This window comes from Coturnix japonica, chromosome 5, assembly GCF_054131305.1.
Source record: "Coturnix japonica strain WE chromosome 5, WE-NBRP24, whole genome shotgun sequence".
Lineage (NCBI taxonomy): Eukaryota > Metazoa > Chordata > Aves > Galliformes > Phasianidae > Coturnix > Coturnix japonica.
In genome coordinates, this window is record NC_140667.1 from 53257258 (window position 1) to 53271785 (window position 14528).

At 45.4% G+C, this 14528-nt stretch overlaps 1 long non-coding RNA gene across 3 annotated transcripts; it reads right to left on the minus strand.

The window, feature by feature from the left end:
- Window positions 1-3414: 3414 nt before the first annotated feature.
- On the minus strand, window positions 3415-14231 carry LOC146760851 (uncharacterized). Of its 3 annotated transcripts, XR_014946838.1 has the most exons (6): window positions 14157-14231; window positions 12256-12452; window positions 10124-10234; window positions 9366-9444; window positions 8229-8322; window positions 3415-3938 (listed from the first exon to the last, which is right to left on the minus strand). It is a non-coding gene; the product is annotated as an uncharacterized LOC146760851 (long non-coding RNA). The 3 variants fall into 3 exon arrangements; XR_014946839.1 differs by lacking the exon at window positions 12256-12452; XR_014946840.1 differs by lacking the exons at window positions 10124-10234; window positions 14157-14231.
- Window positions 14232-14528: the final 297 nt, after the last annotated feature.

A 14528-nucleotide genomic window follows, 5' to 3' on the forward strand; every position in this document is an offset into this window, starting at 1 on the left:
GAGGGGCTGCCGAGTAATCGTTCTTCATCACCACCATCATCCCCCCCGCCCTAAAGGACTTGGTACAGCCAGGAGGGAGGGGAGGAGGAGCCGCGCAAGGCTCCCTCATTCCCTCAGTTCTGCTTCTATCACACAGTCAATCGTCTGGTTTTAAATACGGGTTCAGTGAGTTCTTTCTCTTCAAACTGGTGTAAAACCAGAGTGAGAAGCCAGCTGGGCTCTGTGTGGAGACGCTATAGGTGTATGCAGAGGATATAGGCAAAAATAATAAAGGTCTATGCCCTGAGTGGAATCAGGCATGTCTCTATTGGGAGGCAGGTTTGTAGGTGATAGTGTGTACAAGGCCCTACAGAAAGACCTGGGCAGGTTGGATCGATGGGCTGAGACCAATGGGATGAAGTTAAAGGAGACCAAGTGCTGGGTTCTGCACTGTGCACACAACAGCAGTGTGCCCAGGTGGCAAAGGAAACCAATGGTAATCAGCACTGTGAGGCTGTGCCTTAAGTGCTGTGTTCAGTGTAGGGCCCTCCATTGCAAGAAAGACACTGAGGCCTTGGAGTGTGTTCAGGGAGGGGAATGGAGCTGTGAGGGCCCTGGAGCACAGGGAGCTGGGGGGGGGTGTCAGCATGGACAAGAGGAGGCTCAGGGGGGCCCTCATTGCTCTCCACAGCTCCCTGACAAGAGATTGTGATGAGTTGGGCTGGATAACATTGATAGGACAAAAGGTGATGCCCTCACGTTGTGCCAAGGGAGGTTTGGGTTGGATATTAGGAAGCATTCCTTCTCAGGAAGAGCAGTGATGCAGTGTGGTGGGGTCACCGTCCCTGGGGCTGTTCTAGAAGGATGGGTTGGAGATGGACTTGGGGATCTTAGAGGTCTTTTCCAGCTTGAATGATTCAATGATGCTTTGAGATTGCTAAAAAGCAACAGTGTGACCCACTCAGAAATTAATCTGGTAGCTCAGGGTTCTGCTGCCGGCCCACATGGCTGCTTTCCATCAGAACACAAGTACTGGGCTCTGTGGTGACCAAGCGAGCTCCAATACACTCTGCTTGCTGGCAGGTTCCTCGTGGTTATTGGCTGAGGTTCATCGGGGAGAAGAAAAAAGATACGTTGCAATCTTCCACCAGCCATTGTCACTATGGTAATGAGAGGGGGTCATTGTGCCTGCACCCGTTGGGGCTGCTAAAATGTAATGTTAACAGCAAAGTGTGCAGTCTGTGTGTGAAAGCAGGCTGGTGGCGAGGCTCTTTATCCCAAGCGTGGCTTTTTTCTTTGCCCTATTTTGCTTTCTTTGTATTTAACTTGGAAAAGGCATCCAGAGACAATGCGAACTGTGACTGATTACAATTATATTGATGGGGGTGGTAGCAATTTGAAGGCGAATATCGAGATGTGGAAGAATGGCTGGTAATAATATGGTAAGGACAAACTATTCTTTAATTGTCCTGCAAGTTGTTTTAGATCTTTGTCATGCAGAAACTGGAACTTTTAGGGGGCCAGTGACAAAGTACTTTGCTCTAATATGGTAGGGTAGGCTCACAACGGCTTTTCTCTTATTGAATAACTACCACCGTTTCAAAGGCCAGGATTACAAACCCCCTGTATGTTGGCACAAACGCTTTGGAGAGTGCATTTACCAAACCCAAATCAGAGTCACCTGACCCCAGGCAACAACACTCTGCCCTTTCTCAAAGCCTTGAGGATGGGCTCAGCAGCGATGACAACATTTAAATATGTATATATATCTTTTGCAGGGGGAGGAAGAGGAAAAAGCACCAGGGGAAGTGGAAAGCTTTGGAAAGACGGGTTGTGCTACACACATTGATTTATGGAAATAAAATAATAATAACTGAAACTTGCAGCACGAGAGCATACTCTAGTGGTAAGCAAGCACAGAAAGTGCTGGTTGGTTTTGCACTGTGCGTGTGCTGGGTGCTGCTGTATAAGACTCCTGCTGCCTTTCCATGGGAGGCTTAGTGGCTCCTATCTCCTGCTTCATGCTCCGCTCAGCCTGGCAGGAAATACCCAAAGCAGGCTGAGAGAATAAACAGGAACTTCTGAAGTCATTTGAAAACACAGCTTGAGAACGTATCTCCAAAAATGGCTGCATACTCAGAGAGCTGCCTTTGTACCAGGCTCTGTTGCAAATTTACTCCTGAGAGATGCAGTTTAGAGGAGGCAGGAGATAGGAAAAGGGAGAATAATACTTAAAGCAAATTCTCTTCACCCATGGCAGTGTCATTACAAACTTGAATGAGCACAGTTATTGCAAATAAATAAAAACAATAGACCAGAACCAGTTTTACATAAGAAAATACTGGAATACTGTTCAATTAGTCCTAAGCTTTAGTTAAACCTTTTCTTTTGCCCATCAGGTGATAAGGTTAATACAGAAAGCACTCAACTGCTGTACTTGTGTAACAACAGTCAGCATCCATTTAATGAACTTGCATGTATACACATTTAGCAAAGCTTCAATATTGTCAGCACTGGACTGGCACAGAATTTTAATGGCAAAGTAGCCAGCCCTTGTCTTAATCGTAAACAGTGTCCTTATGGAAGAAAAGCTTGTCCTCATGGGGAGAATTAACAGTACAAATAAGCACTGCTTCTATATTTAAACAAGAAGTTTGGCAGTGTTTCTGCTGACAATATATGTTTGCCTGCAAAGCATGAAGAGGAAGATTATGATACTTTTATTTGTTCTTAAGTGGCTTGAATAAGCTGCATTTTATGACTTCTTGCTCTGAGGAGGATGGAAAGACCAGACAACTGATGCAGTTGAGTGTGGTGAAGAGACCTCCAGTGTCTGCCTGCTTGCCACCATTCTTTGCAGCCTCCCAGCTGATTTTCTGATGCACTGAGCAGCCACAGATCCCATTTGTCTCTGCTGGTTTTCTGACAATCAGCTCTATGTTTCCACACCTGATTCCCTTAAACTTATTTATTTCTCCCCATGCCTTACTGATAGATAGACTCAGGTCTGGTGCCTGATCTGCACACTGTCAGCACAGGAGTTTTCCAGAGAGCACCTTCTCATGTGTGTGACTGATACACCACATGAGGGCCCCATTCCCTTCATCCCCAGGCTGCTCAACTACTCTATGAGGAGTATTTGCAAGCACGGTATGCTGGAAACACCTTTTACCACCACAAAACACATTCAAATGTGTTTTTTTCCCTCTTCTTTTTAATTATATGTGCCAGATATCAACTGCTGCCTTGTATCTTGGTTGCCAAACTCATCAGCCTGGCTTGAGAAGTGCCCAAACATAACATGGATCTGAAGTCCTGCAATAGCAGGTGATGTTCCAGGCATCTCCATGGTTCATTCTCTTGGTTTTTTACCCATGTTTTCAGTGCCTGTAAAACTCATCAGAACTCACTTAGGCGAAGCGAATAAAACACTCCTTTCTGCTTTATACGTATTTATTGAACTGTAATAAGAATGTATCAGCTCAGGGAATTTGCACAAAGGAGGAGTATCAAGCAAAACAAGAATTGCATCCCCCAAAATCTCTCTCTTTTCTTGGTTTACCAGTGTCTTCTACTTGGACCTGTCATGTCTTCATTACACTCCCGTACTGAATCAATCTCCAGGGCTGCTACTGACTTCAAGTCCTGTCTCTTAATCTAGTTGGAAACTGGTGGAGCTTCAGAGGCACTATTCTCCCCTAAAGTCACTATCTTAGTCTCATTATGGTAAGGTCACAGCACAAACTCCTCTCATTCCTCTAAGTTGAGGTCTCTGGCCAGGACTGTGATATGTCATGGCCAAAATTAACTTGTCTGTCATGAAAGATGTTCATTGGCACAGGCTGCCTGGGTAGGTGGTGGAGTCATCGTTCCTGCAGTTGTTCTCCTTAGAGGTCAGGAAGCACAAAAACAGAATCAGGATATTTTGGCTCCATCTATATTTCCTTCAGAAGGCCAGGCTAGGAAACAGATTAAATGGATTACATTAAATCCAGACTAAATCCTGGCGTGTACCCAGACCTGATTTGCCCATTCACGTCGCCAGTTACTCAACAGCCATGTGGCATTGACATTGCGCAGAGGATCCCAAATTCAGTTTATCTGCTGGACTGCTGCTATGAGGTGTCACCACAAGGATCTATGGCCCACAAGGCAGAAGACCTGGTGAGGAGCAATCATCCCAATGTATCAGAATGAAGACCACCCCTAAGAACACATTAAAACAAACAGAACCCAAGTCTCCTCTCTGTCATGCTCATGAGATTGCTTCAAGACGAGCATCAGCTTATAACCTTGTAAGGTTTTTCCCACAGGGTCGGTGCCTCGTGTGATGCTGAGGATGGATGGTGGCTTAGCAATAAATCAGGGAACATATTAATTGAAGAATGTGATGGAGTCTCTCAAGGGGCAGAGATGAGGGGCTGCAAATGAAAGGGAAACCAAGACGTAGCCCTAGTAAATTGTCATGTGGGTGTTGAAAGTCACATCCAAACAACACATAACAAGGCCATGGCAGACATAGTGATGTTTCCTAGAGCTGTTATTTCAAGGGTGAATGAAAAGAAATAATATCTAGGCAGGGTAATCCTTGAGACCTTCAAAACCTTCTTTTAACTGAGAGGGAACCTCTTCTATAGTCTTGTCCTCCTCCTCCTCTCTTGCATCTCAGAGCCCAGGAGAAGGTGGTCAGCAGCCACTGTAATGTCTGCATTTAGGTTAGTGCACCCACTGTTGCCACTGCTTACTATTTACAAGCCTCAGATTCCTCTGCTTTCTATGGCCCAGCATTTTCAGGCTTTTCGCAAGCCAAAATGAGAAAAACATGTCTCATTTTTCTAAGGCTAGAATTGCTGGTGCAGAAAATAGCGAAGTGCTGGGGACTGAGCTCTGCTTCATCATGCACTGAGGGAAAACCTGCATCCCTGCTGCCTTCAGCTGATTTACACCAGACTCCCTGTCACCGAAAGCAGAATTTGTCTCTTGCTGGGCTTTTTTTGTTGTTCTTGACATAAGGCCTTTAAAGAAAATCCTGCAACAGATTTAAGCACAAATGAAATCTGCTTTCCACAGATCTTCCTGAACCTGCACTATGAAAGGAACAGGAACCTCTTGCAGGGGGATGTGGACATAAATAAAACACATACATAAAACCTTGTCTATAGTTTTCACTTTGAGGAGAGAACTCCTGTTATTCTCTGGAAGACACCACAGGCAGGATGGAGGATCTCTTCTATGATCCTACAAGTTGGACTCAATCCTTATGGGTCCCTTCCAACTCAGGATGTTTTATGATTCTATGATCTTCCATTTCCCACCTCCTTTGGCTCGCTTGAGTTTCTCCCATCATAGAATTAAACTGAAGAGCCAAATTCCCTTGGTTGTAGTCAAAAGAAGTAGCTGTCCATCTCCCCTCCTTACCCCCATGCACACAGTGAGTGGGTTTTGGAGCTGCTCTCCCAGCCCAGGACTGGCTGCAAGCAAATGCCAGCTGGGGAATTCATTCCAAGCAGGCAGGTGCAGTGGCTGGAGAGCTTGTGGATTGCCCTTCTGCCTCAAAACAGCATTACTGCACATATGCTGCAAAGACAGTGTTGTCGAGCAAAAGCTGGGGGCTCATTGCAATTTGGAGGCTTGCTCTCACAGGGGTTCAGAGCAGGAGGTGTGAAAATAGAGGATGCTCTGAGGATGAAGAACAAAGCATTTTGGCATCCGCTCCAAGTACATATGCCCCAAGGAGATAGCAGGTGTGGAGCCGTGTTCCTGTGCAACAGTGCTAAGAGCTGGGCTCATGCTTCCCAAGGAGACTTGTTATAGCACAGGGGAGGTCAGAAAATTGCTACAAGCAGCAGTAGGGGTGCAAAAAAACCCACCCATCCGCTGTTACATCTAGCAATCTGCAGTTTAGCTGAGAGAAGGGTAGGCGGTAAGTTGACCGCAGACTGTAAGTACCACATGAGGAGAAGATTTCTAATGGTGGCAGGCTGATTAATTGAGCAGAGAAAGGCAAAGTGAGCCTGAAGTGCTAAAAGCTGCAATTAGATAAACTACACCTAGCAGTAAGGTGAGGTCCTGAGGGAAGGCAATGAAATGCTGGAGAAATGTGCCTGGGCTGGCAGCTTGTGCTGCGTTTTGATGGCCTCTTCCAGCACTTTCTCCTCCTAACATCCCCTGTTTCTCTTCCAGCCCATTTGCCTTTTCTAGCGAATGCTAGAAATCAGGGCTTGAGATGATTTAAATATTCCTAAAGCCACGTATGGAACAGAAGGCCATAGATTGATAGAATCATAGAACAATAGAAACACAGAATGGTTGGTTTGGAAGGGACCTTAAAGTCCCTTTAAATCATCTGGTTTTAACACCCCACTATGGGCAGAGTTGCCAGTCACTGGATCAGATTGCTCAGGTCCCATCCAACCTGGGCCTATCCAGTGGTGTTCAGTGCCAGGGTACCTCGGTTCCCAGCTCAGCAGGAACCACTTAGCTTTTATTCTTAATGCATTTGGTTTTTGGGTTGGAGACCCCACATTTCTGCCAATGTCCTGTGCAGAATTTCTAAGGGACTATGGCAGGGATAGCAGTCCAGCCCCATACATAACAGATGACCCTGACATACATCCAGTGCCACCACTTGTTGGCTTTGGCCTTATGCCACCCTATAAAGCAGCATCTGCTCCTCAAGTCCATGGAGCTCCAGGAGACCAAGCCTGGGAGGAGAGCGAGACCTGTTTCTAACAACCTCTAATCCCTGCCCTCCATAAGCAGTTTTAAAATGGCCATCAAATCTTCCCTCTGCCTTTAAATGAAAAAGTGATGTCAGCAGTAATCTGCTGCCCCAATTTATCCCCATATAGTTGGGCAGTTTGGGCTAATGCATTGTTCCATAAACATATGTTTTAACGCACCCGTGCGCGCATACGCACAAAGAGAAAGCTTTGAATACGCTGCACTAGCTATGGAGACTAATGCCTTAAATATTACTTTTAAGACTAATGTCAGATTATTAAAAACATAATCCATTCTCCTGATTGGACCTAATGTAAGCAGGAGGATAAGAGGGCTTCTATCCATGCATTAACACATTTCATGGAGTGTAAAGCCACTTTCTTCCTCTTAAAACATAAGGTCAGGAACTAATAGAATCTGCACTTCAAGTGTTTTTTTTCTGAAACATATTACATAGAAACTTTAGTGAAAGTTAATCTGTTGATAAGTGTTGGCTGGAGCTGTGTGGGTAAACAAGAAATAGATGTAATTCACATGGCATTTTTTCCCCCCGTTAAAGACCTATCTGTGCACTTTAAAACATTTATGTTTAAATAGAGCAGAGACCAGCACTAAGAAGCACTCAGCCCAAAGCAGCTTTATGTAAATGTGTTGTAAGGGACTAAAATAAAGTAAGCTACCCAAATCTCCCAAAGCTAACAGGAGAGGGGCTCTGACCCCATGGGAGATCTCCCCCCACCCTGACCACCACCAGACCTTTCTGGATTTCATTCCCTTTTCCCTTCTCTGGCCTCTTCTTTTTTTTCCTCCCATTCCCACTGTATCAGGTCGAGTTGTTCCCCAAAACAGTCCTGTTTCCCTATTTCCTTTGCCCAGCCTCTGCAGAGTGATTCAGAAAGCCCAAACCAGGTGCTGACACAGAGGTGATGTCCACAAAGGGCTGGTGTGGTGTTGCCTAGGACCCATAAATCTGGCAGGAGCACCAGTTTTCAGCATCCTCAGCTCCTCAGTGGTGCTGGAGGCCAGGCAATGACTCAGCTGCAGCAGGAGAAGCAGGAGGTGGAAGCCTGTGCTGGCAAGCTCCAGGGCTTTGGCCCTTGTGCTCCCAGCTTCATGCCAGGGTCTTAAGCTTTGGAAACAGGCAACAGCCACCAGAAAGAGATTGATGACATATGGATTTCATACATTCAGCAAATGAAGGAAAAGCTCGCTGCGGCTGCATGGGATTAGAGCCATTCGTGTGGAGTTCCTTACAGGGAACCTCCATCTCAGGAGATATTGATAGAATGACAAGAATCAGAATTTGGGGCTTTAGCCAACACCAAGGAAACAGGGAACAAAGCAATTTGGCATTTCCCAGCCAACCAGAAACACCTGCCAAGATGGAAGTAAGTTGCTGGTGCTGCTTGCACCCCAAGGCTGCAAATCCTTTGGCGACCAAAGTACCATCAAAAAGAAGCAGAAGCACCTTCCAGTCAAATGCAAGCAAAAAATGATCCCAAGAGAACCCAGACAGTTCCTTTTACCTTCAATATCCTCTGGATGCAACTGCTTTCCAACGTATTCATCTCTGTCAGATGTCATGCACCGATGAGACTCTGTAGTTGATAAGCAAAATTACTAAAAAAAGAAAGAAAAAACAGTAAGGCAAAGAGCTATGATGCTAAATATTGAGCCTGCATTGTGTGGTCAAGGTAGTTCAGTAAAACAATAAGCCATGACTTTGCAAAACAGTGGAAATTGGTTTGTGTGTTTGGTGGTGGTAGGGAGCAGGAGGATACTGCTGTCTAAATCCCTTCTGTGGCTCCTGTCCTTAGCAGAAGCTGATCGTGCCTCAGGGGACCAAAAATCCTCACAAATGGGAATTCTTTGGCCATCTCTGCGTCTCTGATTTTGTCATGGCAGCCACAGGAGCCATGAATTTGAATTAACTCCATGAAATCTTACAAATGGATGGGGAAATATATCTAATTCGTCAGGTCCTTTCTTTCCTTTCCAAAAGACCGTGTCCCACCGATGGCAATACCAATCAGTAGAGGCATCACTCAGCAGGGAATTAGCTCTGGTAGCTGTGCCCATCCCCAAGGCACGCAGCTGAATGGGGAGGTGGGAGCATTGGGAATGCCACCAAGGTCCCAAAGGGATGGGGAGTATTAAAGCAAGTACAGCATGGCCGACTGGGCAGAACACTGTTACTGTATAAGAGAGAACACAGCAGCTCTACAAGTTTTGAAGAAAAGCAGTAGGGAAAAAATAAAAGGTAAAAATGATATGATAATAATAATGAAAGATGCTGAGTAGAGACTTTTGCCAATGAATTCCCAAGTCTTTGAGTGGTGACAAGAACTTGGTCCCGGTCAGGCCAAGCCTCTTGACCTGACTCCAATGTACACTTTTCCCATATTTGAAGGGCACTGTGTTTGGCCAAAACTAAATCCAGAGCTTCACAAGCACAATTCCCAGTTAACTATTTGAAACCCACTAGAAGTTCTGTGTGACTTAAGCAATAGCACTCTCTCTGCCACCATTGCCTCTGAGAGGTCCATCAGGAGCCATCAATGGGAACGAAGTCGCAGATGGCAGCCTCAGCTTCCAATCACACCTCCATCAGGTTCTCTGCAGAGTAAATTAATGCCTCATCACACTGTTAGAGAAGGACATACCTCTCCATTATGTGCATATGTAGGTCTGGCAGGTGTGCGTTTTATTATTTTAAAGCCACAAGGCAACCAAGATGCCCATCTGAAAGGAAAGCAAGTGATTCAGTAATGATGGGTAAAAAGCATGCAATTAAATTACCATGCATTTTAATTTACAGGCCATAGAGACAAACTGATTAAAACACATTTTCATTGCAAAGTAGGTAAAAGCATTGAAATATCACCCTCAGACTCAAGGACCAGCTCTTAATTCCTCATTTTCCTTCTGCTTAGCCTTTCCTCTGGTTTGGTTCAGCTTCCTGGCTGTCACAATGTATGTGTATAATCCTGTAAAGACTTGGCTAAACTGTCAATCGGAGTGGCCTGATGGAAGCCATTGCCAATAGATGAATGAGCTGACAAGGCCAAAAAATGCTCCAGTCTGGGTACACGGCAGGGATGGAGGAAGGTCCCTGTGGTTACCTGTGCCCTGAGAATAGAGACACCTGCAAGGTGAGCATCTTCCTAGGGTCCCTCTCCTATAATCATGGTCTTCTCCAGCCCCTGCCTTCTTACTGAGGAAGAAGAATATGCCAGACCCTCCTTAAGCCAGCTTCCCATTGGGAAGGTCATCCACATCTGTCCCTACCATGGTAAGAGAGAAAAGAGAAGCAGTGAACACAACAAGACAAGGTGGATTGTAAGGCTGTTGCATGGGGCAGAAGGTGGCCACATCATTAAGGAGCAATCTGTGCACTACCCACACAGTGAAATTATTGCACCTTCTTTACACATAGCATAGAGAAGGAGGTGGCTGTGCGCTTGTTTGCCAAGTGTGGGTCCCACCAGGAGCAATATAGTGGACGATACTGGAGGAAGAGGCTGAAAGTCACCTGCAAACAAAGGCAGCTGAAATTTAAAACATAGCAAGTTAGGCAATGTCTCCTGTTTAGAAGATCAGTGAGTATTGAGGCAAAACGAGGCCAGAAGCTAATTATATGGAAATATTTCTATTTGCAGATTTCACTGGAAGGCAAAGCGGAGAGTGCAACTAATACATCCCTACAACTGACAGGAATATTAAATTTTATGTCATTTTGCTACCACGGCTACCTTTCTCAGCATGCATTCTGTCCTAGTTCCTATTAAGGTGAGAACAGAATCAAACTCATTAATTGTCTGCATTTTAGATATGATAAGAATTTAGTGGCTGGTCTTAATTAAACTACAAAACAACTCCTCTTGCTGCGGTGTGCATTCCAAGTTGGAGCAATTAATTCACTCACTTAAACTGATCAAGATTTAATTACCATCACTCTGTGCAATTACTCCATAATTAAAGTAATTTGGTTCATTCCACTCACTGACAGTGTCATTGAACAGCCATTCATTGTACCAAAAGAAGTGATAATTAACTTAAAGAACAGCTCAAGGCAGTTCTACATGGACTTTTAGTTATTCCTAAATATACCTATACCAGAGAAAGCAACCTATAATATAATATGTTTCCCTTATAAATGGTTTTTCATTGAAATTTCGTGTTTCCTTTCCCAGGAAGGGAGGAGCTCAACCAGAGAGTGATGCATGCTACCTGAGAAGGACTGAAGGCACTTGGCCATCTTCTCAAAGAGCCCATTTTGCTCTCCAGCATCATGGGAAGACAGATCACTTCGATAATACCATCTATCCATGCTTAACCTCGCCCTGTAGCATCCCACAGCGTTCCCAGCTTTCTCCTTGGGCTCACAGATTCTCTCCATCAGGCCCCGAGTTGGGTGATTATGTGAATGGTGATGGTGGTAGTGTATGCTGTAATTTCCTATTGTAGTCTGCCCGCGTCCTCCCTGAGCATCCTTTCCTTCAGGGGACCTCAAAGGACCCATGGGTGCACAATCAGCACAGAGCATGGGGAGCAGCATCAGGCTTGGGGATCTCATTTGTGAGAAGAGGTGAAAGGACAAGAGCTAATGGCTTTTTAAGTTGTACCAGGCAAGGTTCAGGTTGGATATGAGGAAAAATTCCTTCTCATATAGAGTGGTCTGGCATCAGAACAGGCCGCCCAGGGAGGTGGTGGAGTGACTGTCCCTCAAGGCTCTCAAGAAAAGGGTAGATGTTGTAATGAGTGACATGGTTTGGTGATGGGTTGATGGTAGGTCTTGATGGTCTTAGTGGTCTCTTCCAACATTAATGATTCAATGACTCGTGTAGGTGCCAGGAAAAAAAAAGGCTTTAGGTATCTCTGGTAGCACCTAAGCCCAGGTAAATGTTAAGCTTGCCACAAATGATCCCTGCACCTGCACCCCTGGTAAAGCCAAGCTCTTTGGTTGGGCTGCTAGCTCTTGTTGGCCTTTGGTGACTTAGTTGGCTGAGTTAATATCAGCTCTGCCCAGGGGAACAGAGGCAATATTTCTTTTTTACTTAAAAAGAAACAAATCCCAAACATTATTTTTTAAGCTCCTAAAAGAGCATTACAAAAGAATGAAGAGGAAGAAGGAAAAAAAGGAGACTACGTAAAGATTGCTTACCGGAGTCCTTTTACAATAGTCAGCCACACAACAGAAATAGGTGGACATTAATTCATGCTAACCTTGCACACCTAAATACCATTAATTCATCAAAACTAATAACATTAATTCCTTCAAAAATGAGATTAAACACAGGCACCCCTTGCAGTCATAATCTGTGGCTGATGACACTAAAATGAAACCTCCGCTATACAAAGCTACCAGCAGAGCTTGTAGAATCTCATAAATTGCAGCTGGCAATACATAAATCCTCGAGACAATATATATTATTTTCCAGGGAGCATGCATTTGCTTACCAAACACCAAACAAAAAGGAATGCAAAGTTGTGTAACTTCTCTCTCCGCAGGAGCTGTCAGAGCAGTGGGAGGCTGCTGGGAGCAATACTCACCTAAATGTGTCACAGCAGGATTGAGGACACCCGGCTGGGACCACATTTGTTATGAGCTGGGTGCACAAATGCACAAAGCCCAGGACAAAGCTGAGGCTGACCTCCTGGGATGGTTCCCAGCAGGGCTGCAGGGATGACAATGGGGCTGTCCTCTATTATCATCTGGTTGGGGGCCATTGGTTGTGACACGGAGCATCCTAAAGGTAGGATTTGACATAAGAAAGGAGAAATATTCCATGAGATAGCACAAATTGCTGCAGATCTTCCTTCCCCAAGGAATTTGAGAGTTTAGCTCCTACACTTGGGGTCACCAGGACATGTATCTACCTGATTCCTTTCTTAGCCCCATCCCTTTCTATGATACATCCTCACCCTGTCCCCAGAGGCATGGAGGGGATGAGTGAAAAAAGAGGAGAGAAGACACTGTGGCAACATTTGGAAGATTTTGAATCTTGCTCCTTTCTGAGCTGGTCAGGGTTTTCAATGCATGCTCAATGATGGGGATAGACCAGGGCTTGCTCAGGTTAAATGAGAAACAACCAAACAAGGGCAATGTGGGAGCACTGATACATTCATCAGGATATGCATCAGCTCCAGGTTCTGGATCCATGCATCACCTTCAGGTGCTGGATCCCCAGCCAGGAGCTACCTGCAGCTTCACCTGCATGATCTGGGAGCATCAACAGCTCCAAGCAGGAATTAACACAGGCATGGGCTCATTTTAAACCCGCAAAAATTCAAACTCACAGTTTTCCATAGATTGCACCAAGAGGTGTCCCTGTCACAGCTGACGGCCAGATTGAGAGCAGGACCACCTGCAGTGGGATGGATGCTGTGCCCCTCTGGCTTGCCCAACGTCATTGCCCCTTGGCCCTTTGGAGAAGCATCGATGCGTCCAAACACCGGAGGTATTATTTCAGATTAAACCCAGATTAAGCCCATTTAATTTTAACTCAGATTAAGCCCCTGTTTAGAGTCTGGCCCCGTTTCCAATGCAGTCAGGCTCCCTGCAGCCAAGTACTTTGGCCCTGAAGAGAAGCAGAGCTGCATCTCCTCCTGCCTGCCTTGGGCTCATGGTGCACTGGGGCTGTGCTTAATGGTTTTGAGTGGGCACCCCTGCAATCCCCAAGTGATGGAGGCACCAGTGTGTGCACTGCTCCAGATGAACGTGTAACCCACACATGTACACCCCCTGCATGTTTAATTACGCAGTGCTTTTCCCTCACAATCCATCAGCGCCTTTCAGAGAATAGCTGTTTGCAATGAAATTTAAGGAAAGAAAGATTTTGGACCTATTCAACCTAGCTGGAAAAACAGCAGTAGGGAAAACACAATCCATCTCACACTGAGTTATACTGTCCTCATGGTGTTACAGATCTGATTACTGGGATATCTTTGCTTGTCCACTCAAACATTTGGTCTCTTGAGGTGAATTTTGGGTCTCCTTAAGGGCAGCACCGTCCATGGAATGCATGGGGCCTGAAAAATGGAGTCCCAACCCAATGGGAAGTGAACTGTGGTAATGCTCAGCTTCCCTACTTCCCCTTCTTAGTGCCCTCTCCTTAAAAATATCAAAAACAAATCTGATATTTTGATGCTTCGTGATAAATCTTCCATCTGTCAAAATGACCTTTTGGTGAAACAGCAATAGCTGACATTAATCCTATTATTTCATCGTGATTATTATTATTTTATCAATGTAACGCAGCTGCCATTTCATCTTGGACTAAGTGAATTGAAGTTCTCAGCTGGGGCACACCATGCTCTCAGGTATGTGACACACTGATAGCCACAACAATGAATCACGGCTCCTTCCCCTCCTGAGCCCCCAAACTTCTTTCCAAGTCTGCACTGAGACCTTCAGAAGAGTCAGCTCAGCATTGAGAAAAATCATCTCTTACCATGTGATGGAAGCATCAGATGAAATTCATGGCTCCCTCTCAAATGAATGTTGAATAATGTCGTTCCAGGACTGAATTAAAAGCAGGTAAAGACATGAGCTAAAGTGTTACAAGTCAGTTAGACAAATTTCTTTCTGGTTCAGATATCACTGCTCTTACCTGAGCACCAGACGTGGGTTGGGTGGCCTGGAGAGGTCTCTGCCAGCTGTAGTCTTGGTTTCTGTGCAAGGAAAGGGTCGGATTCTCAGGAGGTGGCTATACAGAGCTGGTCCTGCTGAGCTGTGCATGGGTGCAGGCTGTGGAAAGACATAGAGGTGGGCATAGGTATCAGCATGGGTAAGGGTAGGGATATGGCTTTGGTTATGGAGAGGG